This window comes from Babylonia areolata, chromosome 2 (genome assembly GCF_041734735.1).
Source record: "Babylonia areolata isolate BAREFJ2019XMU chromosome 2, ASM4173473v1, whole genome shotgun sequence".
NCBI lineage: Eukaryota > Metazoa > Mollusca > Gastropoda > Neogastropoda > Buccinidae > Babylonia > Babylonia areolata.
In genome coordinates, this window is record NC_134877.1 from 23,512,175 (window position 1) to 23,518,639 (window position 6,465).

The following is a 6,465-nucleotide window of genomic DNA, read 5'->3' on the forward strand; positions in this document are numbered from 1 at the left end:
GTGTGTGTGTGTGTGTCTGTGTCTGTGTCTCTGCGTGGTCGGTCAGATCTCTGGAAGCACCAGGGCACAGCCATCCCGCTGAGGAAGGGAGGGAACTGGACCTTGAGCAGCAGGTACGTGCAGTGTCCGTCCGGGCACCTGACCCACGACTTCATGGCCTGTGACCCCCACGCGGCCTGTTGGGCGCGCGACTTCAAGGGCGCACCCTGCGCCGCCCCTCTCCGCCCGCTCCCTCCGATGTACGTCTGTGCCAACGGCCAGGAGATCCCCTACCTGCTGGTGTGCGATCACAAGGGCGACTGCCACGACCACAGCGACGAGAGTTTTTGCGTCTTCATGCCCTGCGATTTCCAGACGGAGTTTCGGTGCGAGAACGGTCAGGTGAGGAGTATGTGCTAGCTAGGGATGATGGGGGAGGGGGAGAGGAGGGGAGTTAACTGAACGAGAATGCAAGAATGAAATCGGAATGCTCCAAAACGTCTTCAAACGGTATACGGGATGGAGTACGGATGATGTCCCCAAATGGTACGGGATGGAGTACGGATAGTGTCCTCAAATGGTACGGAACGGAGTATGGATAATGTCCTCAAATGGTACGGAACAGAGTATGGATAATATCCCCCAATGGTACGGAACTGAGTATGGAAAATATCCTCAAATGGTACGGTACAGAGTGTGGATAATGTCCCCAAATGGTACAGAACGGAGTATGGATAATGTCCCCATATGGTCGGGATGGAGTGTGAATAATCATTAATGTCCTCAAATGGTACTGAACGGAGTATGGATAATGTCCCCATATGGTACGGGGTAGAGTACGGATGATGTCCCCAAACGACACACAATGGAGCATGGATGATATCTTCGAATGTTATGGAATGGAGTATGGATGATGTCTCCAAATGGTACGGGATGGTATAGGTAACAGGTATAGGATGCGGGTGATACCCCAAATGATGAAGGAAAGAGAATGGATGATGCCTTCAGAAGGTGTGGGATGGAATATGGATGATATAGGTAACAGGTATAGGATGCGGGTGATACCCCAAATGATGAAGGAAAGAGAATGGATGATGCCTTCAGAGGGTGTGGGATGAAATATGGATGATATAGGTAACAGGTATAGGATGCGGGTGATACCCCAAATGATGAAGAAAAGAGAATGGATGATGCCTTCAGATGATATGGGATGGAATATGGATGATGTCTCCAACTGGTTTGGGACGGAGTGTGATTGAAGTTCCTAAATGGTATAGGATGGAATATGGATGATGTCCTCATATGGTATGGGATGGAGTGTGGATGATGTTCCTAAATGGTATCGGATGGAGTATGGATGATGTCCTCATATGGTATGGGATGGAGTGTGGATGATGTCCCCAAATTGTACGGGATGGAGCTTGGATGATGTCCACAAATGGTGCTGGATGGAGCATGGATGATGTCCTCAAATGTTACGGAACGGAGCGTGGATGATGTCTTCATTTTGGTATGGGATGGAGTGTGGATGATGTTCCCAAATGGTATGGGATGGAGCTGGGCTGATACTCCCAAGTGGCATTGTATTGTGTTGTATCGTATATTGTGTTTTTCTATGTGTGTGCATACTTATGCGCCTGGGCCTGGTTACATGAGGCGATCTTTGCAGTGATAAGTTTGCTTTGATTAAGAATGTTCCTATGTATATGGAAATCACCGTGGAGTCAGGAACATCCTTGACGATAAGTCAACGTAGCGCTGCCAACTTCGCTCATGCAACCCACCTCTGGTGTATTTGTTTTTACCTTTGTCACAGTGCGTGCCGTTCTCCAACCAGTGTGACCGCATCGACAACTGCTTCGACAAAAGCGACGAGACCCAGTGCCGGACCCAAGAGTTGTACGTGAAGAGAGACGAAGTGTATCCTCCAGCCCGGGTGGACTTCAACGGGAAGGTGTTCATCCTGCAGGCCTTGCAGAACGGCCTCCGCTGCCCAGACCCTCACTTCCAGTGCTCCGAGAACGGCTACTGCCTGCCCGCTTTCCTCCGCTGCAACAAGGTCAACGACTGTCCGGGCCACGAGGACGAAGTCGGATGCGAGGATTCCACCTGTCCGGGCTTCTATCGTTGCCGGTTGTCTTACGTATGCCTGGATTATAGCCAGTTATGCGACGGGGTGTACCACTGCCCTCAAAGAGATGACGAACTGATGTGCGCTGATGCATGTCCAGTAGAACAGTGTTTGTGTTATGGTATGGTTTTCTTCTGTTCCAGAACTTTTTGGGCGTATGAATATCCCGAGCTGCGGTATTTGGATGCCAGTGGCAGTAACATGACACTAGAAACCGTTGCGAATAACAGTCTCTTGGTATATTTAAATTTTACACGGTGTAACCATACTGGTGTTGGCAGTGTTGCTCTTCCTAATCTGCAAATTCTTGACCTTTCTGACAACATGCTGATTGAAATCAAAGCCGATGACCTCAGTAATCTGTTCAACTTACGACAACTTTACATTTCCGGAAATCCCTTGACCTCCATCTTTAGACAGTCTTTGCCAGTCCGCAAAGCAGTTCCCAGACTAAGCCTACTTGAAATATCACGTGTTGGTATGTCACAGGGGGATTTTCAATCATGGCACGTTTTCTCCGACTTGGTACAGTTGAACTTAAGAAATAACGGGATTACTCGTGTGGCTGACTCTGGATTCCAGGGATTAGGAAACCTTCGTGTTCTGGATTTGCGTGGAAATCCGGTGACTGATTTTCCGCCAGACATATTCCTTCGCCTTGGTTCTCTGGAAGTGTTGATGACCGACAACTACAAGCTGTGCTGTCCAATGCTGCTGCCTTCTGGTTTTAACGTGGCCAGTTGTAAAGCTCCATCTGATGAAATCTCTTCTTGTTACGACCTATTGCAATCCAGGATCCTCAGAGTCTGTCTGTCTGTTCTCGCCTTCCTCTCTGTCTTAGGCAATTTAACTGGCTTCGTGTCCAGAGCATTTGTATATCGTTTGAAAATAAAGAAAGGGTATGATTTGCTCGTGGCGAATTTGTCGGTGGCTGATTTCCTCATGGGTGTCTGTCTGTCCATCATTTGCCTGGCTGATTTGAGATACAGAGACTCTTACTTGTGGAATGACGCAATCTGGAGGAACAGCGCTGGTTGCAAATTAGCAGGCTTCTTGTCGTTACTATCCACAGTGGTTTCTGCTTTGATTGTTTGTTTGATAACTCTGGAACGGTTTCTTGTTTTACACTTTCCGTTCAGTGGGTTGCATTTCTGCAAACGTTCGTCTCAAATCACCGTTGCTTTGGCTTGGACTCTCGGAGCTTTCATTGCCGCGGTTCCTCTGTTCCCTCGGACAGCTGACTGGGCGTTCTACACTCAGAGTGGTATCTGCTTTGCGCTGCCGATCTCAAGAAAAGATTTCCCCGGACACGACTACTCTTTCGGCGTCCTCGTTGTTTTCAGATTTGTCCTCGCTGTCCTGGCTGCTGTAGGACAGGTGCTTGTGTACTGGTCCGTGCAAAATAAAGAAATCAACATGGAAATGTTGAGCGTGTCGGATCGCCAGACGACTCTCGCCAGGCGGTTTTTTTCCGTTGTGTTTTGTCAGTTTGCGTGCTGGTGCACCGTCAGCGTGCTGGGCTTCAGGGCCAGCATGGGAAGACCGGTTTTTAGTAGCAACATCTCTGCCATTCTCTCCGTGTTCCTTCTGCCTCTTAGCTCCGTTCTCACGCCCTTGCTCTACTTCCGTAACGTGGTGAACGGGAAACGCCGCAAGAAAAGAGAAGGCCGGATGAAGAAGTTGTTGATGTCGCAGATGGAGGTTCACGTCAGCGCCACGAACAAACTGGGTGCTCTGCAGCAGTTCAAGCGATGGATCAACGCGCAGCTGCTGTCGACGGATTCTGTAGCCGGTCTTCTGTCTGAAGTGGAACCCCACAAAAATGCCCCCTGAAATTTTGCCGGGTACACGTGTACCATCTCGGTGGCTGCCTCCCTCCACTGTTCTCCCGCGCCCTCTTCCCATCACTCCCTCAACCCCTCGCACCCCCACCCCACCAAAAATGAATGAATGTGTGAATGAATGAAAGGAAAGATTAAATTACAAAGTAGAAATATGTTTAGATATATGAATAGATTGTTTATCCATGTAGGCATCCATACTCTGTTATCGGGGGTGTGCATGTTTGGTATGTTCTTGTTTCCATAACCCACCGATCGGTGACATGATTTACAGGATCTCTGACGGGCGCATTTGATCGTCTGTATGTGTATGCACACGAAGGGGCTTCAGGCACTACTAGCAGGTCTGCACATAACGTTGACCTGGGAGATCGGGAAAAAATCTCCACCCTTAACCCACCAGAGGCGCCGAAATCTGGGATCGAACTCAGGAAACTCGATGGAGAATCCAGCACCCTAACTATTCGGCCACCGCGCCAGTATAACGCGGTTGAATTTATTTTATTTAGAGTCAGTACCACTCGATTTGTCTTCACGGTTGCAACTCGGCATTACCACCATGTCAAACAATCAAAAGTAATTTTTAGATTTTATTTCGTCAATATGCATTAACATGTCTCCACGTACTCATCTAAAAGACTCTGCCGACTTTTGATAATCAACAGGATTTACAGCTGCAAAAACTTCAACTTTTCGGATTTAAACTGATGCTATTTTCTCTTTGTTGTCAAAATTTTTGATGATTTAATTTTCTTCGTGTTAGCCTGGGCTGCCTTATTCCTTTGACTGCAGAAGTTTGGAGGTCACTGTTACCGTTACTGATCGTGAGGGCGCTGCACTCCTGAACGTCTTCATTTCTGGCTGTCGTGTGATGGGGGCCAGAGTTCTAGCAAAGCTCATCTCTATCCATTCAAGGATCGATATTGTCTGCCTGTTTCTTTCACTGTCTTGTCTCGTGTCCATTTTCCCCTGCACTGTTCGTTGAAGTGTTTATCGGCTTCGGATCCACTCTGTTTACGCATATCCAGATTCAAACACCCCACTGTTGGACGCCGTTCTTTCTCTGTCTCTGGACCCGGCTTGCTTTTGGAATGAACTTCATCTTTCGCTTCGTCAGGTCTCCGCACTCAGCTCCGTTTTCAAGTCTGGCCTTAAAACCCACCTCTTCACAAGATAGCCTCCCTCCCCTACCTCTTCCTTGTCTTCAATTTCTTCAGTTTTAGAGTTATGCATGCATGTGAATGACTGGTGTAAAAGCGCTTAGATTTGTCTCTGCACAAGATTCAGCGCTATATAAATACTATCATTATTATTACTATTATTATTATTATTATTATTATCTTGGAGAGCCCGACACATCTTGTCACGTGGCGTTATCATCTTATTTCCTGTTGTTGTAGGGGTTTTTTTTCCACTCAGAAGGTCTTCATACGGACCGATGTGCTGTCTGATGGTTTCCCTGATTTCATTTTGTTATGCGTTCCTTGTAGGGGAGATGGCAAGGAGTCTCTGAAGCATCTCATTTCCTCAGCTTGGATCCTTCTCTGAAGTCCAGGATTCGCATGTGTTACAAGAAATAGAGAGAAGAACCAGTGCATGCAAGAGCTTCAGCTTTTATTCTGAGAAGGATGTTCTTGTCTCTCTGATGGGCTTCAGTGTTAGCAGTGCTGTGGCGGTCTGCGCAGTTCTTGTCAGTACTTCGATCTTAGACCCTTATTCAGTGAGGATGGATCCAAGGTACTTAAAGTGCTTCCAACTGTTGAGAAGACTCTCCTACAAGAGCTTCGGGGCAAAACAGTCCTGTGTTGGGCTTATGCTCCTTGAAATGCATCGCCTTCGGTCTTGATATGATCTTCTTCTTCTTCTGCGTTCGTGGGCTGCAACTCCCACATTCACTCGTATATACACGAGTGGGCTTTTACTTGTATGACCGTTTTTACCCCGTCATGTAGGCAGCCATACTCCGCTTTCGGGGGGTGCATGCTGGGTATGTTCTTGTTTCCATAACCCACCGAACACTAACATGGATTACAGGATGTTTAATGTGCGTATTTGATCTTTTGCTTGCGTATACACACGAAGAGGGTTCAGGCACTAAGCAGGTCTGCACATATGTTGACCTGGGAGATCGGAAAAATTTCCACCCTTTACCCACCAGGCGCCGACACCGAGATTCGAACCCGGGACCCTCAGATTGAAAGTCCAACGCTTTAACCATTCGGATATTGCGCCCGTCAGTCTTGATATTATGATTCTGACTCATCCTTTAAAACAGCGTGTAAAATCCAATATTGGTAAACTACTATCCACCCCCTTATACGCCTTCATCCCATGCCCGACACACCCTCTCAACCCCACTCCACTACCCCCTCCCCTCCCCCTAGCTGCCCCCCCCCCCCCCCCCCCAGGCCCCCGCCCCTCAACTGTTTTTGTTTGTTTATTTTCCATTGCATGCATTGCCACGAATTTGAACACGATGCTTCTGGACTTTTCTGTTTGGTGTTACTATTGGCG